A 23,151-nucleotide genomic window follows, 5' to 3' on the forward strand; every position below is an offset into this window, starting at 1 on the left:
CACACATTATATATATATATATATATATATATATATATATATATATATATATATATATATATATATATATAACAACAAAATACCTAAGCATGCAAAGGTACATATATTTCAATGTATGCATATTACTGTTACTTTGTTTACATGTATATGTACTGTATATAAGCATATACATATACCTCGGTTATCTTTCCATGTATATATGTACATACAGTTCTTCAAGTGGTATATATACATATGTGTGTATACTTACAATCTGTATATTTCCTATTTTTTTCATTATAGATATAATGATATAAATCTCCAATGTTGTCTTTATTCTCCTGTACACTACATTAAATGATTCTTGGTGCTGGTGATTTCCTTTCCCTATACTGTTAAAAATTTGCATTAAAAAAACGGTAAAAGTCTGGCAGCATTCATTCCAGAATTTTTATCATTTAAAAGACTTATATTGACGTAAAAGAGTGATATTACGGTCATCAACCCATAAAAGGTAATAACAAAATAGGGTAAAATTACGGTCGCCTGTATTTTACTGAAATACGATTGAGAACAGTATATTCTTACGGAGAATTTCCGATAAAAAATAAGGCTTTTTCTAATTGTATATCAAGAAAGATATAGTGGTCAAGATACTTGGCTCTCCAACCAAAGTACCAAGATTCGATTCCCTGGTGAGGCAAATATACAGGTAGAGGGTTCTCTTTTAGTAGGGTAAACAACATCTCGCACAAAATATTCATGCTTTGTGGAGAATTTTTTGATTAAATGTTGAGTGGGAACTTGTTGCTCCAAGAAAGTCTCCCTACGTCAGTTACTTAAAGATCAACAGGGAGGATAAGGAACACTAACACTCAGGCCACAAACACCCTGCTAAAACTTTACTGACGCAGTTCACTGACCATCACTCTTGAATGCAAAAGAATGAAATTGTACACTGTCCAGAGGCCGGAGAACTACACACGTGAAATAAAAATAAAAGTAATTTTCTATAGTCATCTACACTCTCAGGTTATATTTCGAATCCGTCCCAGGGACCCCGGTGTGATGCCGGACAGGAATATTACGTTAAGTAATTGGTGAGACAAAACAAAAATGGGAGCAGTGATGTAAGGTAAAAATTAAAGATATGGATCCTTACCTTCTAAACAGATAAATTCAATATGCGGTATCTACTTATATGCTTCAACAAAAAATATCTGAAAGTTTAGCTGCACAAAAAAATAAAATTCCCCTTTATATAACATTGAACAGCATAAATGTCTAAACAAATTTTCTTGAAATTTTAAACTGAAAGTCAGTGACAAATAATAATCGTTTTCTTTTACTTAATCTCGCAGCAAGTAATGGGGCCAGGCCGACAGTAACAAATTTAAATTCAAAGGATCTATTGACCCCCCCCAAAAAAAAATACATCAAAGGGGGTATATTAGCATGCTATTAAACCCACCAACTGGTGGTCACTTAATCAAATAAGTCTACGGGTTTCCCATTGGGCATATTATGCACTTTGACTCCTTAATTATGATTGACAATATGTTCGTGAAATACCAACATGGATTTAACTCTTAGTATATATATCGCTAACTAACAACTTAAATTTTGTTGAAATAATTACTTTACAGACTGTATCTTGTACCATTTTCAGTACAGATAGGATTGCACCATTACAGTAAATTTTCTTTTCTTACCGAATATACCTTACACACACTGGTATATATATATATTATATATATATATATATATATATATATATATATATATATATATATATATATATATATATATATATATATATATATATATAACAAATTTACTATGGCCATGATTTTCTTCTAATTTTGCCCCCCCCCCCCAAGTAATTTCACATGAACAAAATTGTAGGCTATATGAATTTTCCTTTTCAGATTTCTCTAAATACCGGGTTTTAATCTTACTTCGAAGGCTGGAATTTTTTTCCTTTCTTTTTCTTTTACCCATGCTTTGATTTCACTTGTATCTAAGGAGCTAATTTTATAAGATCACTGTGGAAATACAAGTAACATTCAATTGCTTGTATCTTCAAATATTTGTAAAATTTGATCAATTACATTAAGATTGTGTTGTTTTGCAAATGTAAATTCCCATGTTAGAGATGTGCTGGATGACGAATGACTAAATAATTATTTCGTGGTAGTATTCACTCTCTTTAGGGATTTTTTTTTTCAAGAAGCACCTTATAATTTGGCAGTTAGTGGAAACCATCATTCAGGCGAGATTCACTACAATATATCCTTCGATTTCTCTTTCCTGTCATGCAGTGATAAACGCAATTTTATATAATCACATTGACAGAAATTCTATGCTGCATTTAAATGGCCCCAAAACAATACTTTTATTATCATTACTAGCCAAGCTTGGACCCTGATTGGAAAAGCAGAATTCTATTATAACGCAAGGGGACCAACGGGGAAAGCAGTTTAGTGAGGAAATAAAGTAAAATACCGCAAATAAGATAAATTTCCTATTTTAGATGTGTGCATAAATGAAAGCTCTCGTGACCAATTGTTACATTAACACTATGATACTTTAATGTTTTATCAAAACTAAAATTAGCCATGTAATTTAAGTAATTCGCAGTATACCATGACTAATTGGGGCTAGGTTATAAGAAACTTTCATATAAATGGACTAATATATGAACAGCATTACATTGTCAATTGCTTATTTTTGGTCAAAGACAGCACACACATCCTTTATTGTTTATTTATTTATCTTTTGGAAACTGGTGCGCCCATAAGATAATGCGCATGCGTAGTTTGCAATTGTTTGTAATTGCTACTTATCCAGGGGTGCCATTCGTACGATAATCATCGTACATGTACGATTATTTTAGGTACAGTAGGATGTACGATACATACCTTAGGTATATACATATGTGTGTGTGTTTGTGTTTAATTAAACAATTATACTAAAATATTTTGAAATAAGTCAATCATGTAACTCCTTAATAATTATATTGAAACTGTGTACGATAATTTTGGTTGAAAAAACGACAATTTTAAGGCTCATGTACGATAATCCAGTCGAAATAATCTGGCAACCCTGCAAGGCAGAGTGACTGAGTCTGACTGACCGTGTGACTGAGTGTCTTGTGTCTCGTGGATTCTTGGGTCAAATCCTTGCAATGTCAGTCATTTTATTAGTGCAAACTTTGACATTTTCCTGCTCAAGTAAAACGGTCTTAAACTCAAGAGGGAATTTGGGTAAGTAATCAATAGTAACGTGCATCTTCATTTCATATTTTTGTTGCATTAAATTGGAACATGGCAGCAATTGTTTACGCGAAATATTCTGTAAAATTTACCGACAATTCTATCTTTTTAGGCGTTGAACGTCATTGATGATAACAGTCTGTACCCTGAAATCCGTATTTTTTAAGGTTTAAAGACATTTGAAGCTTATGAAACGAAAGGTGATATACCTAGGTAAATACACCTTTCACAATGGAAACAAGGGGGCACGAACTAACCTAACGTTTCCCATCCAGCCTAACCTAAGAGTCCTTGTTCTTACCTACCCTGGGGTTTGTAGCCCTCAATGCAACTGCACCAGGATGACATTTAAAATTGCTTAAGTAACCTATAGGTTAATCTTTTAGAGTTAGTAGAATGTGCTCCCAAGGATTATTTGGGTGTTATGAACGTTTATGATAACGGTCTGAAACTCATGTTTTTAAAGATTTAAATCATTATCATCATCATCTACTACATCTATTGATGAAAAGGGCCCCGGTTAGATTTTGCCTGTCTTCTTTATCTTGATCTTTTAAATCAATACTTCTTCACTCATCATCTACTTCACGCTTCATAGTCCTCAGCCATGTAGGCTTGGGTCTTCCAACTCTTCCAGTGCCTTGTGGAGTCCAGTTAAACGTTTGGTGAACTAATCCCTCTTGGGGAGTATGAAGAGCATATCTAAAACATCTCCATCTACCTCTCACCGTGATCTCATCCACATATGGGACTTGAGTAATTTCTCTTACAGTTTCATTTCTTATCCTGTTCAGCCATTTAACTCCCAATATTCTTCTGAGTATTTTGTTCTCAAATCTACAAAATCTGTTGGATACTGTTTCATTGTCATACCACGACTCGTGTCCATACAGTAACACCGACCTCACTAAACTGATATATAGCCTGATTTTTTCATGTAATTTCAGGCGATTTGATTTCCAGATTTTGCTTAACATAGTCATTGTCTGATTTGCTTTATTCAATCTTTCATTTATCTCAAATTCTAAAGATCTTATATTAGAGATCATAGTTCCTAAATATCTAAATGATTCCACCTCATTAATCCTTTCTCCTTCCTTACTGACAGATTTAAATAGGCCTTCTATATTAATATTGACCTCTTACGCAGTGATACAAAACATTCAACATAGCCTGATGTGTGTTAAAGTCGTTGCCATGAAGAGATTTTTAGCAAAACATGCCAGCCAGTCATGACTAGGTCTAGTCCCTGTGGTGAAAATGATATGGGACATGAAAGTAAACATTAGCACCATAAAATTAATTAATAAAGCATTTACATTTTAAATAGTGTCACTTTTATGAAAATCTTAAAACAAAATAATAAACCAATGTTTGACGTACAAGAGGTCTTAGATTATAGTAAAAAATTGCCCAGTAACAATAATAAGCCTATATTAGGCAGAAGTAGCTTATAAATTACCAACTAGCCACAATCTCATACACTAACAGAAATTAGGATAAGACGACTACAATACCGCAAATCTTTACCTGTGCACCATCACTATTTATCATCGAAACCTCACATCCCTTAACCTAACCTAGGAAACAATTTCCTAGTATATCTGTAGGAACAAGGTAAAGGTAGACCTATTTTATCCCCTTATAAATTGAACAGTAATGTAGGGACCTTAGAGAAAATTTATCTTTGTAAATAAATGATACATTAATTTTTAGCCAAATGCAATAATTATATATACATTATTTCCTACTTGTAGTCTTTTGTTTCATTCATTTTAGACCATGAATACCAAGGTAAACCACCCATTTAATAGTTGTCATATCCCCCAATATAATAACAATAGTGGAAAATCCGGTAGGGAAACCATGGTTTTCGGGTGAGGAATCGCTAAAAATGAGCGATTAGCAGTACAGTAATGAAAATTTTCAGAAATGCATAATTACCGTGACATATAACCAGTTGGAAAAAATATATGGTTCATGTAAGTGTTTTGAAATTAAAATATATTTACCTATAATTAGAATCATGTCCCTCAAATTGTCTTTGCTTCGTTTGCAAATAAACATTATCATTTGTTGCATGTTCTGGTAAGTGGTACATGAATGTGCTTTGTACGTCATTGGCGTGGATTACTATTAAAGTGTCAAAATTATCTACAGAAAATATCACATCCCTCAAATGATCTTCGGTCCGATTTGGCTCGCTTCTCTTGCGAATAAACACACTTTCTTCTGGTAAATAGTTCATGGATGTGCAGCATATAGCCATGGAGGTTATTATTTTGTTGATACTTTCTACATTCAGATGACTAGCAATAGGTTTATACATCAGTTACCGGTATAGATGAAATTACACTAAATTCTTAAATGAATTAAACTCCCTAGGGGAAGTCGTTTACTTGTGACGGTAGTCAAAATCAAATTTGAAGAGGACAGAGGGGGTTGGGTGAATTTTTAAACAACATTCAGGACCTGAGAAGATGGTTGACAAACTAGAATCTCCGCTGAGCCGTTGACCTCCTCGTCCCTTCCCCGGATGTGACGCTCCCTTCAAATGCAGCAAAAAAACGGGGGCAGGCACATGCTGTACCACAGGGCCTCTGGGCTCTAGTCAGAGTCCGAATGGTACTGTCATTTAAATCTCCCAGAAAAGAGGGCAGCCATCCTAACGGACAAGGGGTAACCCCTTCGGGGGAAACCCAGAAATAGTTTTGGCTACATTCCTCAGGCAGCTATCGATGTCGACCTTCAGCTTGAGCTAGAACTCGGTGATGGGAAACAGAGAGTGCGACTAGGAGGTTTGCCTCCAGGTGTTGGAACTTAATCTTCTGAGGGAGAATCTCTCCACCAACCACCGGTCAGCAATCTTGATACTTGCGGTGAGAATTGCCGTCAACGGCAGCAGATGTTGATTTCCTTTAAGACTTCCTTCACCTGTTTGATCTCCCCTTCGAGGTACTGTATTCCTATGGCGGGAGCTGGATTTGTCCACTCCCCTTCTGAGGGAGAGTTCCCACACCAGCCACTGGTCAGCATTCTTCCTGCTTGCGTGAAGAAGCTCCAACAGCGGCAGCAGACGATGGTCTCCTTCTCCCATCTGTGGGGAAGGCTTCCTTCACCTGTGTGGTCTATCCTTCTGGGGATTCCTATGGCAGGAATGGGATTCGTCCATTCCCCTCCCATAGCTGGCCTCATCGTTTGCACTCTTGTCTCACTAGAAGATTCGTCTTGCCCATCAGACTCATCTTGCCGACGAGACTCGTCTTGCCCAGTAGACTTGTCATGCCCAGCCGACCGGTCTACAACTCCCAACGGAGGTCTCGAAAGCTTATGCGGATATTGGATTCATCCACTTCTCACCCTTGTTCTTTGGGAGCAGGCCTCACCGTTGGCAGTCTCGTCTCGCCCATCAGACTCTTCTTGCCCAGCAGACTCGTCTGCAATTCCTGATAGAGATCCCAAGAGAACACCCTCTGTGACACGATCTACCTTAACAGCCACATGGGAACATCTTTCCCAAAGCTGTATTTGTTCCGTAACCGAAATACAAACCACGCTATTTAAATAGGGTATTACTTTCGGCGTAGCTGAATGACGAGCCATTAGATTTTTAACGAGGGTTAACTACCCCCTCGCTAGTTAGCGGGGGGTAGGGCAGGGGTAGCTAGCTACCCCTCCCCCCTCACACACCGGTGAACTGATTCACTTCGCTTTTGACTCGGGTGATGGTCAGACGTGTCTGCTCTCACCCTCGCATTGACAGCCTTAATCTTTTTTTCTTTCTCTTTCAGTTTGTGTGTTTGGAAGTTGGCCTCTCTCCTTATCATGCGGAAATGCCCTGGTTTACCCGACCGCCCTTGTGGGACTTATATGTCGGCGGTCGAGACGGACCCTCACACCTTGTGTCCGTTCTGCAGAGGTCAACGGTGTGATAAGGATAAAGTGTGTAGTGAGTGCAGGGAGTGGTCTACCTCCCAGTGGGAGAGGTTTTCCCGGTGACGGAAGAAGTCTAAGCGGGATCTTTCTCCTTCAAGGGTTTCCTTGAAGAAGGAAAATTCCAAGGACTCTTCTTCCGTTGCCCGAACCTCCTCCGAAGCTCCCGCTCGATCGGTCTCTCGTGAGAGGCTGTCGAGTGGTAGCGTAGGCCGTTCTTTTGTTGACCGACCTCGGGGTTCGGGAGAGGGAGTTGCCTCCCATAGCAAATCAGCTCCTCTTCCTTCTCCGGGGGAGGATTTATCTGTTTCTGTTTCTGTTTATAATGATGATTTATTGCAGCTTTGGGCTTCCTTGGGACTTAAGGGTTCGCCCTCCAGGGAAGCCCTGTTTGACTTGATCCAGTTGGGCGCACCTGTCAAACAGTCGCCGGTAATAGCGGAGGTTGACCCTCTGTCTATCGTCGACGTTGTTGTGGCAGAGGCTTCCGACGGGTCGGGTCAAACCCCTGCCTTGGGTGCTAATGTTGCTGAAGGCTCAGTTCCCCCCTCCGAACATCCTTCGTGGGAGGAGGTGAGTCCAACGGTCTATCTTGCAGGTGATTCTCCCCCTCGGGGGAGTTCACTGACAGACTCCTCTTCGGAGGACTGACAATGGTGTTCCTGCTCCCAGAAGACGTATCAGTCGCAAGGCTCTCCGTTCTCTTCGCCGTAGAGGTCTTCCTTCTCCCCACAAGGGAGTTAGGAGGCGCCTCTTCGGCTCCTCGCCCTCGCCGTCCCCCGCAGAGGATCCTCCTTGTCGTGAGTCGACCGTTGCAGCCGCATCTCTGGACCTCTCTGCAGATCGTTCGCGATCTCCTATGCCTGCCAGATTTGCTGACCTTCCTTAACCGTTTGTGGCAGCTGATGCGCAGTGGGCGCCCTCGCACCCCTTTATCCAACGGGCACCGGTCCCTTCGGAGCAAAAGGGCTTGTCTCACAATGTGAGCAAGTCCCTTAAGTGCCAGGTTTTACCTGTGCGCCCACGATCTCTTGCGCGCTCGCTCACAGTTACGCGCAAGCCTTCTCCTGTTCCTGCTTTTGCCGAGTGTCATCCTGTGCCGGAAACAACGCGCCAGCGATCTCCTATGGCAGAGTCGACATGTCAGCGCTCTCCTGCTCGCCATCGATCTCCTGCTCGTCAGCGCTCTCCTGCTCGCGAGCGCTCTCCTGCGCGTCAGCGATCTCCTCCTTGCCAGCGCACATCTGCGCGCCCTGACCCTGATACGCGCCCTACGTGCCCACGATCTCTATCTTGCCAGCGAACTTCCCCTGCGCGCCAGCGCGTAACTATGCGCCATGCTCGCCCCCGCGCCCACGATTTTCGGACCTGGGTGTTGGAAGGAAGCCTCATCCTTCGCCTTCTCGCCAGCGTTCACCTGCGCGCCCTCGAAACTCGCCCTCTCGTCAACCCTCGCCTACGCGCCATCGCGCTCAGTCACCTTCACGCCCACAGGTTCCAGCTCCTACCGTGCGCACTTCCAGAGGTGGACGGGACACGACGCGCCCACGAGCAGTCTCCTTCACGCGCTTCTAAGCCTGCTGATCCTGCGCCCCATCTGTCTTCTCCAGATCGCGCACCTGCATGCCAGCGATCTACGGCACGTCCGCGCGCCATCACTCTCCAGCACGCCCACGCGCCCACGAGCCTGCTCGCAGAAGATCACCTGCACGCCCACGCGCAACCTCACCTGTACGCAGTCGCTCACCTGCTCGCCCTGCGCGCCATCGCTCTCCTGGTCGCCAATACTCGCCCGCGTGCCCACGCGCCTCCATCTCCGCGCGAACCTGGGATTGTTCCATCCCGCGAACGCCAGCGCGAGCCCAAGCGCGATTCCCTCCGGGTTTCGCAACGCGAGCTTCCTAGCGAGTCTTCAGGAGCGAGGGCAACCAGGTCATCTTCTTCACATCCCCCCCCCCGCTAGCACAGAACAGCTCGCTGGCAGGAGGAGGGGAGGTCTTCAGAGAGGTCTAGGCACCAATCTTTTTCCCTTTCTTTTCAGGCAGGCCCTATGGTATCTACTCTGAAGGATCGCCCGATCCCCTTCCCTCCAGCGGGAGTCTCTGACACTGCGTCTGTCAGTAAGCAGCCATGGTTTGGGTCCCTTATCAGAGCTGTCGTCCAGGCTGTTAAGCCTGCCTTCGCTGATTTGGGTCTCAAACCAACGGCAGCTCCAACCCCACTGAAGAGGAAGAGAGGAGTAGAGATCGTGGTGACTTCTCCCAGGGTCAAACTGGCTCCTAAGAAGTCCGTAAGGAAGGCTCCTTCCCCCCCACCGACATTCTCTCCTTCTCCTGTGGACGAAGCTTTTCCGTCCTCAGGAGAATCTACCGAGGTGAGACCTTCTCCCACCGCACCAATGGGAGAAACCCCACCGTGAGTAGGAGAATCGTCCCGTGTAGGGGCGGAGAAGAGCCCTCAGACTTCGTTGCTGGAGTCCTGCATCCCTCCTAGAAGGGAACCCAAGGACTCGAAGACTATCCCGAAGTCTTCTTCCAGGATTCGACCAGAGCCAGCGAGACCCCAGGAGAATGTCCACGTGTCCCCCCAAGTAGAGCATCTGGGGACAGGAGACTTTGCTGCCAGTTCACCGGGAGAGCAGCAAGAGTCAGAACATGCCTTCTGGCAAGTCTTGACTCTGATGAGGCATCTCAACGGGTTCAAGGACCCTGAGATCCCCCCTCGTGAGGGCAAGGACACGGTCCTGGACCGAGTCTTTGGCACTCAGAATCCCACTAAGGCTAGTGCGGCTTTGCCTTGGTCCCAAGGGGTGAAGAGTGCCAGGGATAAGGTTGAGGGCCAGCTCTCCGAGCTCGCCTCCTCCAGCCATTCCACTGCTGGCAACAAGCTCCTCCCACCTCCTCGTGTCCAACAGAGTAGGTATTTTGAGATCATGGAGGAGTCTTGTTTAGCTCTTCCACTCCACCACTCTGTGGAAGAGCTTACCAGGGGAGTCTCTCTTGAGAGACTCTCCAGCCGGCAAGTGACATTTTCGGCAACAGAGATCCTGAGTCAGGAGAAGGTCGCAAAGTGTGCCATGCAGGCCACTTCGTGGCTGGATGTCTGGCTGGGGTCTGGGCATCCTGCTGCGATCCGAGGATCTGTCCAAGGAGAGCACCAGGAAGGCCTTGGAGACTTTCCTCCTTTCGGGCACGGGCACCATTGAGTTTCTGGCCCACCAAGTCTCGAACTTGTGGGCAAACTCGATCCTGAAGCGACGTGATGCGGTGACCGAGAGATTGCACTCGAAGGTCCCAGCCGTGGATGTCTGCAAGCTCAGACACTCTTCCCTCCTGGGAAAGAGTTTGTTTGAGCCCAAGGATGTGGAACAGGCAGCTGAGAGGTGGAGAAAATCGAACCAGGATTCTCTTCTCCAAAGTGCTCTTACAACAAAGCCCTACAAACCTCCAGCACCTCAACAACCTCGCCAGTCCAAGACGACAAAACTGGCAGCGGCAGCAAAGACGACGGTGTCCAAGCAGCAGCCCTTTCCTGTCAAAGACAAGAGGGGCAAAAAGTCCTCCAGGGGAGGCAAGAATCCTAGAGGGAGCGGCCGAGGCCACAAACGCTAGGATTGGTAATCCCCCTGCATGTCCACCAGTGGCGGAATGCCTAAAAAGTTGCGCATTCAGGTGGCAGCAACTCGGGGCCGATTCCTGGACGATCTCCGTGATCAGTCATGGATATCGCGTCCCGTTCATAACATCTCTTCATCCCCTGACAGCGAATCCAGTGTTGTTGAGCTCCTATGCCATGGGATCGGCAAAGGGGCTAGCCCTACGGGCAGAAGTCGAGACCATGCTGAAGAAGAATGGTCTCCAGGAGGTCGTCGATGGCTCCCCAGGCTACTTCAGTCGACTTTTTCTTGTAAAGAAGGCGTCTGGAGGCTGGAGACCAGTCATCGACCTCTCAGCTCTGAACAAGTTTATCAAACAAACTCCGTTCAGCATGGAGACAGCAGACATGGTCAGACTTGCAGTGAGACCGCAAAACTTCATGTGTACACTGGATCTGAAGGACGCGTACTTCCAGATCCCAATCCACCCGTCTTCCAGGAAGTACTTAAGATTCAGCCTAGACAACAAGATCTACCAGTTTAAGGTGCTGTGTTTCGGTCTCTCCACAGCACCCCAGGTATTCACCAGAGTGTTCACCCTGATCTCTTCGTGGGCACACAGGATCGGCATCCGTCTCCTCCGTTATCTGGACGACTGGCTGATCCTGTCAGACTCGGAATCGACCCTTCTTCGACACTGAGACAAGCTTCTGGGAATTTGCCAAGATCTAGGGATCATGGTAAATCTCGAGAAGTCTTTTCTGCTTCCATCTCAACGACTGGTATATCTAGGCATGATATTGGACACCAATCTCAAAGCCTTTCCATCAGACGACAGGATAGCAAGGCTGAGGAGGGTCGCAGATCCTTTCCTCAGACGAGAAGAGCTTCCAGCCTAATCGTGGTTACGTCTCCTAGGTCACCTTTCCTCCTTGGCCTGTCTAGTTCCAAACGGCCGCCTCAGGATGAGATCCCTGCTATGGCGGCTCAAGTCCCGGTGGAATCAAGGCCACGATTCCCCGGACATTCTGGTCCCTATGGGTCCTGCGGAATGGACGGACCTTCAGAGGTGGGTGACAGACGAAAACCTCCGAAAGGGAGTGGATCTTCTCGTCCTCCCCCCGGATTTGATGCTGTTCTCAGACGCTTCAAAAAAAGGGTGGGGGGCCCACGTTCTGAACCACAGGACCTTAGGCCTATGGTCAGAATCAGAAAAGTGCCTCCACATAAATCTGCTAGAGATGAAGGCCGTTTATCGGGCACTTCAACAGTTCCAACAAACCCTGGCGGGTCACTCCGTGGTGGTGATGAACGACAACACCACGTTAGTGGCTTACATCAACAAGCAGGGAGGTACCTTTTCACAACAGCTATCCCATCTTGCAGTAGATATACTGAGATGGACCGAAGTCCACTCAATTCCACTATCGGCTCGCTTCATTCTGGGCAAAAGGAATGTGCTCGCCGACAGTCTGAGCAGAGCATCGCAGATAGTGAGTACCGAGTGGTCTTTGGATCCTCTAGTAGCCAACAAAGTTCTGACTTTGTGGGGTTCCCCGACAGTGGACCTGTTCGCGACAGCGTTGAACTTCAAGCTTCCGCTGTACTGTTCCCCAGTCCCGGACCCCAAGGCACTCTGGCAAGATGCCTTCCAACAACGGTGGGACAACATCGATGTTTACGCCTTCCCACCGTTCTCTCTGATGAGAAGGGTGCTCAACAAGACCAGAATATCGATCAACCTGTCAATGACTCTAATAGCTCCGCTATGGCATCATGCATAGTGGTTCCCGGACCTTCTGCAGCTCCAGACGGAACTCCCGAGAGAACTTCCTCCGCGACACGAGCTACTCAAGCAACCACACTGCAACATCTTCCACAAAGCCGTAGCATCGCTTCGACTTCACGCCTGGAAACTATCCAGCATCTCCTCACAGAGAGAGGCTTTTCGCAACAAGTTGCGTAAAGGATGTCTCGGCTCCTGCGAAAGTCATCCGCAGTGGTCTACCAGGCGAAGTGGAGAGTCTTCTGTGGTTGGTGTTGTGGAAGGGGTATCTCTCCCCTCGATGCCACTATTCCAGCAATAGCGGAGTTTCTTGTGTATTTGCGGGAAGAAATGCGCCTTTCAGTCTCGGCAGTGAAAGGCTATCGCTCAGCCTTAAGCCTAGCCTTCAGGCTGAAAGGAATGGACATTTCCTCCTCGCTGGAACTTTCTCTTCTCATACGAAGCTACGAGCTTACCTGCCCTCAGTCGGAAGAGAGACCTCCTCCATGGAACGTGGTTCGAGTCCTCAGGTCTCTTAAAGAGACCTCCGTTCGAACCATTACGCCAGGCTTCTGATCGTCACCTGACTTAGAAGACGGTGTTCCTACTCGCATTGGCCTCGGCCAAGCGAGTCAGCGAACTTCATTGTCTCTCGTATGACGTCGCCCATTCAAGGGGATGGGGGGAGGTAACGTTCAGGATCGTCCCTAAGTTTGTGGTTAAGACTCAAAATCCTAGGATTCCGGACCCACGGTTCGACTCCTTCCGGATTTCGAGTCTCCGTTCTGTAACAGATGCCCCAGACCATCTCCTACTGTGCCCAGTAAGGAGTCTGAGGCTCTATCCTAAGAGGACAGCTGCAGCCTGTCCTCGAGTGCGAGCATTGTTTGTGTGCACAGGAAAGACGAAGAGGAGGGTCACTAAGAACACCATCTCAGCATGGATTCGCAGGGTCATCCACCATTCCCTGAATCCAGACCCTCCTCCGTCACGTCGCCCTAGAGCACACGATGTCAGAGGCATCGCTACGTCCCTGGCATTCAAGAGAAACTACTCAGTGACGCAGGTTCTACAAGCTGGGGTCTGGAAGCGTCAAACGACCTTCACAGCCCACTACCTGCAGGACGTGACCCACAGGAGGCTCGCTACGTTCTCTATCGGCCCTGTGGTGGCTGCACAACAGCTGGTCTAAACCTCAGGCTCCTTAATGGACAAGTAGCAGAAGGTTGAGGGCATTGTTACCCGGTTTTAGTCTGCATGAATGAAAAAGTATGCCTGGCCCTTACTCTTTTCTTGATCCTCCCCTCTCTTGGGGAAAGCAGCATCCTGGGTTCTCTGCACAGCCGACCTCAAACCACTGCAGGTAAACCATGCTTCCTTGTGTTCCTAGTATTAAGATAATACTGTCGCGTCCCCCATACCCTGACGAGGTGGTATTGGGAACGTCCTATCCTAGAATTCCATCTAAAGGGTTCCAGGTCAACTTCCTAGGACAAGTCACACTTCATTCCTTCACACACAAGCTTACATAGGTCGCACGTTCCTTGCAGAGCAAGGAATTTGCGAGGTGCAGGGACTCCTTATCTCGAGTGCTACACACTCGGATTCTGAGTCCCCGGGCAAAGCCAAAGCCAGTAAGGCTGGGACTTACCACCCTACCTAAGGGTTAAGTCACCCTATTTAAATAGCGTGGTTTGTATTTCGGTTACGGAACAAATGACAAATTCGTAGATAATTTGTATTTTTCCTAACCATACAAACCTTAGCTATTTAATCATACTTGCCCGCCAGCCCTGTCCCCCGGAAGTCCTACCTCTAAGCAAAGTGAATCAGTTCACCGGTGTGTGAGGGGTAGCTAGCTACCCCTCCCCTACCCTCCGCTAACTAGCGAGGGGATAGTTAACCCTCGTTAAAAATCTAATGGCTCGTCATTCGGCTACGCCGAAAGTAATACCCTATTTAAATAGCTAAGGTTTGTATGGTTAGGAAAAATACAAATTATCTACGAATTTGTCATATTTGCTGCAACCTCATGCCTGGAGACTATCCAGCTCCTCTTTCTTCTCTTAGAGAGTCCTTCCCGTAACAAGCTGCAAAGAGGATGTCTGGATACCTGCATAGATATTCGGCTTCGGTCTACCAGGCCAAGTGGACTGTAGTTGATATCGTGGAAAGGCAATCTCTCCCCTCGATGCTACTATTCCAGCAATAGTGGAGTTCTTCGTTTACCTTCTAGCGGGAGGCTTCTCTTAGTCTTGCCTTCAGACCAAAAGGAATTACCCTTTCCTCTACATCGGCATTGCCTCTCTTCATATGGAGTTTTGAGACTACCTGCCCTCAGTTAGAAGGGAGACCTGCTCCACGGGGCATGGTTTGTATCCTTCAGTCCATAAAAGGTGCCCACTATGACCTAGGACTCCAAGCACCTGACCTGACCTCGATGACAGGTCTCTCACTCGTGTTGACTTTAGCCAAGAGAGTCTTAGCATGACCAGTGATCCGGATCAATGGCTACTATTCGAGAGAGAAACTGGAGGATCTACCCTAAGGAAACTACAGTGGTCCCTCGCTCATGTTGACTTCGGCCAAGAGAGTCGTAGCATGACCAATGATCCCGATCAACGGGTACTATGCCAGAAAGAAATTGGAGGCGCTACCCTAAGGAAACTACAGAAACTGCAAGAGCTCGCCCCAAGTGTCAGTCAGCACTCTTCGTCAGCTTGGGGAAGGTCAAGAGAAGAATCACCAAGAACATAATCTCAGGTTGGATTTGCAATGTCATGGAATGAGCATTGAATCCTGATCCTTCTCCTTTTAGAGGAGACTAAGAGCTTATGACATTAGGGCAGGAGTGCATCCTAGTGTTTTATGAAAATTACTCTGTGACGCAGGCCTTGTAGAAGCGCTGAATGACCTTCACTGCCCACTACTTTCAGGAACATGCTCACAGGTCCCTAGATACTTTTTCCCTGCCCCACAACAGGTGGTGTAGTGAGCCCATCTCTCTCACAGGACAAGTAGCATCATGGATGGAAAGTGGTTGCAACTTAAGGGAAGTTAAGAATCTCTAGCAAGTTTTTCCTTTCTTCCCCTTTCTTTGGGTGCAGCAGTCTTGCAGTTATGCTGCTGAACCAGATGCTAGATGCAGGAAAGCTATTCATTGGCATGACTATTCTTTTCAATTGCTATTGTATTTGAAGTAATTTCCCCCATCCTCAGAGGAAGGCAGATGATGGACCTGTTGCATACAAATTCATTAATCATGTAAAGTCTATACACTGGACAAATACCCTATGGATATAGGTTCGTCATTGACTTACCAATTGGTAATGGCCCACACTAACTCTGTCTGCATCCCTATGCATGGATATTAAGGTGTTGACAGGAATTATGACTTTAGCTCTTCTTAGGACCAAGGTTCATAGAATTTCCTCGGGTCATTTAACCAAGCCAGTTTTTGTCATAGGAACTTCCTCTCTCCTAGGGATAGCTCTCCTGTTAATGGTTGATGGTTTTTTATTACATGAAGAAACAAATTGCAAATTTTAAAAGGCATTGGATTTTTTCCTAACCATACAGACCTGAGACCTTCGAGTTGCACAACCTGCCTCAATCACCCCGCAAGCACCTACGGTAAAGTTAGAGTGAGAGTTGCTTTGCCTGTCAGGTGGGTGGGGCCAACCAACCACTCAATAATGTTTACTTTGTTAAAAGTCTAACGGCCGTTTCAGCTTCGCGGTTATACTCCTATGAAAGATCTCTGAATTGTATGACTGGGAAAAATACAATTGTTCCGTAACCAAAATACAAACCACGCTATTTACATAGGGTTTACTTTCGGCGTAGCTGAAAGGACAAGCCATTAGAATTTAACGAGGGTGTATTACCCCTGCGCTAGTTAGCGGGGGGGGGGGGGGGGGAGGGGGAGGGGAGTGGTAGCTAGCTACCCCTCCCTCCCTCACACACCGGTGAACTGCTTCACTTCACTTTTGGCTCGGACAATGAACAGACGTTTCTGTCCCGTCCTCGCTTGGTAGCCAATAATGTTTTGTCTTACTAATTACTTACTTTTCTTATAACTAATTACTTACTTTTCTTATACTTAATATATATGTAAAAATTCTTATGTTTATGTATATATTTGAGTATAGAAATACAGTAAGTTACCTTTTCAGTGTTTGTGATGTGTGTGTGTGTAGGAAGTCCACTCATTGTACGACAACTTCTCCGTATGGTCTCAGGCCACTACGGTGACTTTTCATGGGTCGCGATCTCTCCCTTGGTCCTTCGGTCTCCCTTCGGCGGGCGCCGTGGGGAATCGTCATCACTGGACTTTACTTATTAATCTGTTTCTCCGCTGTTCCTCCTTCCCTACGAGGAACTTGGTCTATCAGCGTGGGGAACTTGGGAGTGGACCAGACTTCTGCTGTATCAACTCCTGATCGCCAACTCTTCTGAGACCTTCTGTGCGGCTACGCGCCATGCGCGCCTACAGTCTCCTGAACGCCCACGATCGCCTGCTCGCTGGCGCACATCTGATCACCCTTTCCTGATGTGCGCAATACGCGCCAACGTTCGCCCTCGCTCCCACGATCTCCGGATCTGGGCGCAAGTCTCTTGCTGTGGACCAGACTTCTGACGCGCCATGCGTGCCTACGGTCTCCTGAACGCCCACGATCGCCTGCTCACCGGCGCACATCTGATCACCCTTTCCTGATGTGCGCAATGCGCGCCAACGTTCGCCCTCGCGCCCACGATCTCCGGATCTGGGCGCAAGCAGGGAAGTTTTTCTTCACTGAACTCCACATGCACTTGCTCGCCAGCGCGCATCTGCGCCCCCTTCCTGATGTGCTCATACGCGCCAACGTGCCCATGATCTTCGGATCTGGGCGCAGGCAAGGAGTTATTCCTTCGCCTCCTCGCCGACGGTCTCTCATACGTCTGGCCGCGCATTTCTCCTGGCCACGCAACTACGCTCCTACGATCTCCTGGTTCCTGCTTCGTCTCGCAGTTCAAGAAGTTCCTACGCTAGCGCACAGGCGCTCACAGGTTCTTCTGGACTCGCAGCGCCTCCACTTCACCGCGCCGCCCAGGAGACACCTAAGCTAGCGCACAGGCGCTCACAGGCACCCCTGGGCTCTCCTTACGCACCAGCAATCTCCTACGCGCTCGCGCGATTTTTTCGCCTGCGTGCAAGCATTTTCAACGCGCCAACGCTTCGTCGTAGGTTTCCTACGTGCCCACGCGTTAACTCTCCTGTACGCGATCGGTTGCTACGCGCCACCGCTCGCCAATGCGCCATCGCTTGCCAACGCGCCATCGCTTGCCAACGCGCCATCGCTTGCCAACGCGCCATCGCGCCATCGCTTGCCAACGCGCCATTGCTCGGCAACGCGCCATCGCTCGGCAACGCGCCATCGCTCGGCAACGCGCCATCGCTTGCCAACGCACCTTCGCCCGCCTACGAGCCATCGCTCGCCAAGACGTGCCATCGCTCGCCAAGACGCGCCATCGCTCGCCAAGACGCGCCATCGCTCGCCAAGACGCGCCATCGCTCGCTTACGCGCCATCGGTCTCCCGGCGGCCTGCGCTCGCCCACACGCCCGCGCGCCCCTGTGTTCGCCCGCGCGCGAACCAACGATTTTCCATCTCGCAAGCGCCAGTGCGATTCCCGCCAGCGAGCCATCGCTCGCCTACACGCCACCGGTCTCCCGACCTCCAGCGCTCGTCCTTTCAACCGCGCTCGCCCTCACCTGCGCGCCCACATGCACTTTCGCCTGCGAGCCCTCGCACCCACGCGCCTGCACGTGGGCGTGCCTGCGCGCGAACCAATGATTTGCCATTGCGCGAGCGCCAGGGTGATTTCGACCGCTATTCCCGTCGGGTTATTGCAACACGGGCAACCTGGCGAGTCTTCTGGGGCGCGTACTTCCAGTTCACGATCTTCTCCCCTTAAACGCAGAGCATGGCACATACAAGAGCAGGAAGAATCTTCAGAGATGTCTGGACAACATTCTTCTCCTTCCTTTCAGGCAGGCCCCATCATCTCTCCTCCTCAGGATCGTCCGATCCCCTTCCCTCCAGCGGGAGTCGCTGACACTGCCGTCAGCAGAGGAGGTACTTCGAGATCATGGGGGAACCTGGTTTTAGCCCTTCCTCTCCACCATTCCGTGGAAGGGTCTCCCCTGGGAGTTCTTCTCTCGAGAAATTCAACGCCCGGCAGGTGACATTCTCGTCCTCGGAGATCTTAAGCTAGAAGAAAGCCGCAAAGTGTGCCATGCGTGGCCGGTTGTCTGGCTTGGATCTCTGGGCATCCTGTTGCGATCCGAGAATTTGTCCAAGGAGAGCTCCAGGAAGGTCATGGAAACTTTCCTCCTCTCGGGCACGAGCACCTCGTTTCCCGGCTCACCAAGTTTCGAACTTGTGGGCAAACTCGATGTTGAAGCATTGAGATGCAGTGACTGAGAGGTTCCTCTCGGAAGTCCCAACCATGGATGTCAGCAAGCTCAGACACTCTTCCACTCTTGGAAAGACCTTGTTTTGAGCCCAAGGACAGGGAACGGACAGCTGAGAGGCGGAGAAAGCGAATCACGGTTTGCTCCTCCATAGGCGCTTGCATCCAGACCCTACAAACCTCCAGCGCCTCAACAACAACAGCAGCCTCGTCAGCCTAGGACATCGGAACCAGCCCCGGCAGCTAAGACAAGGTGTCTAAACAGCAGTCCCCTCCTGTCAGAGGCAAGAAGGGCGGGAAGTCCTTCTGGGGAGGCAATAATCCTGAGGGAGCGGCCGAGGCCGCGAACGCTAGGATTGGCAACCTCCCCTGCATGGTCCCCAGTGGGGGGATGCCCAAGGTTGCGCGTTCAGGTGGCAGCAACTCGGGGCCGATTCCTGCACGATCTCCGTGATCAGCCAAGGATATCGTGTCCCGTTCTTTACATCTCTACCTCCGCTGACAGCAAATCCAGTATCGCTGAGCTCCTATGCCATGGGATTGGCAAAGGGGCTAGCCCTTCGGGCAGAAATTGAGACCATGCTCTAGAAGGAGGCTCTCCAAAAGGTCATCGATGGCTTCCCCCCCGGCTTCTTCAGTCAACTCTTTCTTGTAAGAAAGCGTCTGAAGTCTGGAGACCTGTCTCGACCTCTCAGCCCTGATCAAGTTTGTCGAACAAACTTCGTTCAGCGTGGAACAGCAGAGTCATCAGGCTTGTAGTGTGACCACAACTCTTCATGTGCACACTGGAGCTGAAGGACGGGTACTTCCAGATCCCAATCCATCCGTCTTCCAGGAAGTACTTGAAATTCAGCCTAGACAACAAGAGATACCAGTTCAAGGTACGGTGTTTCGATCTCCTCCCAGCACCGCAGGTGTCCTCCAAAATGTTCACCCTGTTATCTTCATGGCCACACGGGAGCGGCATCCGTCTCCTTCGCTTTCTGGATGACTGGCTATCCCAGGCAGTCTCGGAATCGACCCTTCCTCGACACCGAGACAAGCTTCTGGGATTTTGCCAAGATCTAGGGATCATGGTAATTCTCAGGAAGTCTTCTCTGCTTCCATCTCAACAACTGGGATATCTAGGCATGATATTGGACTCCAATCTCCAAGCCTTCCCATCAGATGGCAGGATAGCAAGGCTGAGGAGAATCGCAGAACCTTTCCTCAGACGAGGAGAGCTTCCAGCCCAATCTTGGTTACGCCTCCTAGGTCACCTTTCCTCCTTGGCCAAGCTAGTTCCAATGGCCGCCTCAGGATGAGATCCCTGCGTCGGCGGCCCAAGTCCCGGTGGAATCAAGACAACGATTCCCCGGACATTTTGGTCCCTTTGGGACCTGCGGAACGAATGGACCTGCAGTGGTAGTTGACCCATGGAAACCTTTGCAGGGGAACGGATCTTCTCGCCCTTTCCACGCATTTGATGCTGTTCTCGGACTCGTCAAAACAAGAGGGGTGGGGGGGGGTTTCCACGTTCTGAATCAGGCCTATGGTCAGAACCAGAAGAGTACCTCCACATCAATCTGCTAGGAATGAAGGCCGTAGTCTGGCCCCTCAACACTTCCAACAGACCCTGGCGAGTCACTCCATGGACGACAACTCCACGGTAGTGCCTTTTGTTTCAGCAAGCAGGGAGGTACCTTTTCATATCAACTTTCTCATCTTACAGTGGAGATACTGAGATGAACCGAAGTCCACTCATACCCTATCGGCTCGTTTCATTCCGGACAAAGGAATGTGCTCTCCGACAGTCTGAGCAGGACTTCACAGATAGAGAGTACCGAGTGGTCTTCGGGCCCCCCTTGTAGCCAACAGGTCCTGACATTGTGGACCTGTTTGCGACAGCCTTGAATTTCAAGCTGCCGCTGTACTACTCCCAGTCCCAGACCCCAAGGCACTCTGGCAAGATGCCTTCCTACACAGTGGGACAACATCGACGTCTACGTCTTCCCACCGTTCTGTCTGTTGAGAAGGGGGCTCAACAAGACCAGACTATCGGTCAACCTGTCGATGACTCTGATAGCTCCGCTGCGGCATCATGCAGAGTGGTTCCCGGAACTTCTGCATCTCATGACGGAACTCCTGAGAGAGCTTCCCCCACGACATGAGCTACTCAAACAACCACACTGCGACATGTACCACAAGCCGTAGCATCGCTTCGGCTTCACGCCTGGAGACCATCCAGCATCCCCTCACAGAGAGAGGCGTTCCGCAACAAGTTGCGGAGTGGATGTCTCGACACCTGCGAAAGTCATCCACAGGGGTCTACCAGGCGAAGTGGAGAATCTTCTGTGGTTGGTGTTGTGGGAGAGGTACCTCTCCCCTTGATGCCACTATTCCAGTAATAGCGGAGTCATTGTCTATCAGCAGGAGGAAATGCGCCTTTCGCTCTCGGCGGTGGAAGCCTATCGCTCAGCCTTAAGCCTGGCCTTCAGGCTGAAAGGAATAGACATTTCCTCCTCGCTGGATCTTTCTTTGCTCATACGTAACTACGAACTTACCTGCCCCAGTCGGAAGTGAGACCTTCTCCATGGAACATAGTTCGGGCTCTTAGGGCTCTTAAGAGATCTCCTTGCGAACCATTACGCCAGGCTTCTGATTGTCACTGGTCTTGGAAGACGGTGCTCCTGCTCGCTCTGGCCTCGGCCAAGCGTGTCAGCGAACTTCATGGTCTCTCGTACGGCGTCGCCCACTCAAGAGGATAGGTGGAGGTAACGTTCAGGTTCGTCCCTGAGTTGGTTACTAGACTCAAATCTGGGAGTCCCGGACCTTCGGTCGACTCCTTCAGGATTTCGAGTCTCTGTTCTGTAACAGATGACCCAGACCTTCTCCTACTAGGCCCAGTAAGGAGTCGGAGGGGTCATCTTAAAGAACAGTCGCAGTTCGTCCTCGCGTGCAAGCCCTGTTTGGGAGCACAGGGAGGACGGAGAGGAGGGTCATCAAGAATTCCCTTTCAGCCTGGACTCAAAGGGTCATCCATCACGCCCTGAATCCAGATCCTCCTCCGTCACGTCGCCTTAGGGCACACGATGTCAGAGGGATCGCAACGTCCCTGGCCTTCAAGAGAAACTACTCTGTGACGCAGGTGCTACAAGCTGGAGTCTGGAAGCGTCTAACGACCTTCACAGCCCACTACCTGCAGGACGTGACCCACTGGAGCCTCGATACATCTATCGGCCCTGTGGTGGCTACACAATAGCTGGTCTAACCTCAGGCTCCTTATTGGACAGGTAGCAGAAGGTTGAGGGCATTGTTATCAGGTTTTAGACTGCATGAATGAAAGAAGTATGTCTGGCCCTTACTTCTTTCTTCATCCTCCCCTCTCTTGGGGAAAGCAGCATCCTGGGTTCTCTGCATAGCTGACCTCAACCTCTGCAGGTAAACCATGCTTCCTTGTGTTCCTAGTATTGAGTTAATACTGTTGCGTCCCCCATACCCTGACGAGGTGGTATTGGAAATTCCAGCTAAAGGACTTCAGGTCGACTTCCTAGGACAAGTCACACTTCTTCCATCCACACACAAGCTTATGTAGGCCGCACGTTTCTTGCGTAGCAAGAACGTGCAAGGTGCAGGGACTCTTTTTCTCGAGTGCTGCTCACTCGGATTCTGAGTCCCCGGGTAAGCCAAAGCCAGTAAGGCTGGGGACTTTCCACCCTTCCTAAGGGTAAGTCACCCTATGTAAATAGCGTGGTTTGTATTTCGGTTACGGAACAAATGACAAATTCGGAGATAATTTGTATTTTTCCTAACCATACAAACCTTAGCTATTTACACATACTGTATTTGCCCGCCAGCCCTGTCCCCCAAGGCAAGTCCTACCTCTAAGTGAAGTGAAGCAGTTCACCAGTGTGTGTGTGTGGGGGGGGGGGGGGGGGGAGCTAGCTACCACTCCCCTACCCCCCCCCCCCCCCCCGCGCTAACTAGCGCGGGGGTAATACACCCTCGTTAAAATTCTAATGGCTCGTCATTTCAGCTACGCCGAAAGTAAACCCTATGTAAATAGCTAAGGTTTGTATGGTTGGGAAAAATACAAATAATCTCCGAATTTGTCATATTGCTTCAAAGTTGGTGATTATAGATATACTGTAATGCATTGCAGTGGAAATTT

General features: G+C 48.4%; 1 long non-coding RNA gene across 1 annotated transcript in view; it reads left to right on the top strand.

Annotated features, from left to right (window-relative positions):
- Positions 1-3,093: 3,093 nt before the first annotated feature.
- Positions 3,094-23,151, top strand: part of LOC137631531 (uncharacterized) — a 99,694-nt gene continuing 79,636 nt past the window's right edge. The window contains exon 1 of the long non-coding RNA XR_011041906.1: positions 3,094-3,245. This is a non-coding gene — a long non-coding RNA (uncharacterized lncRNA). The remainder of the gene's footprint in view (positions 3,246-23,151) is intronic.

This window comes from Palaemon carinicauda, chromosome 40 (assembly GCF_036898095.1).
Source record: "Palaemon carinicauda isolate YSFRI2023 chromosome 40, ASM3689809v2, whole genome shotgun sequence".
NCBI classification, from domain to species: domain Eukaryota; kingdom Metazoa; phylum Arthropoda; class Malacostraca; order Decapoda; family Palaemonidae; genus Palaemon; species Palaemon carinicauda.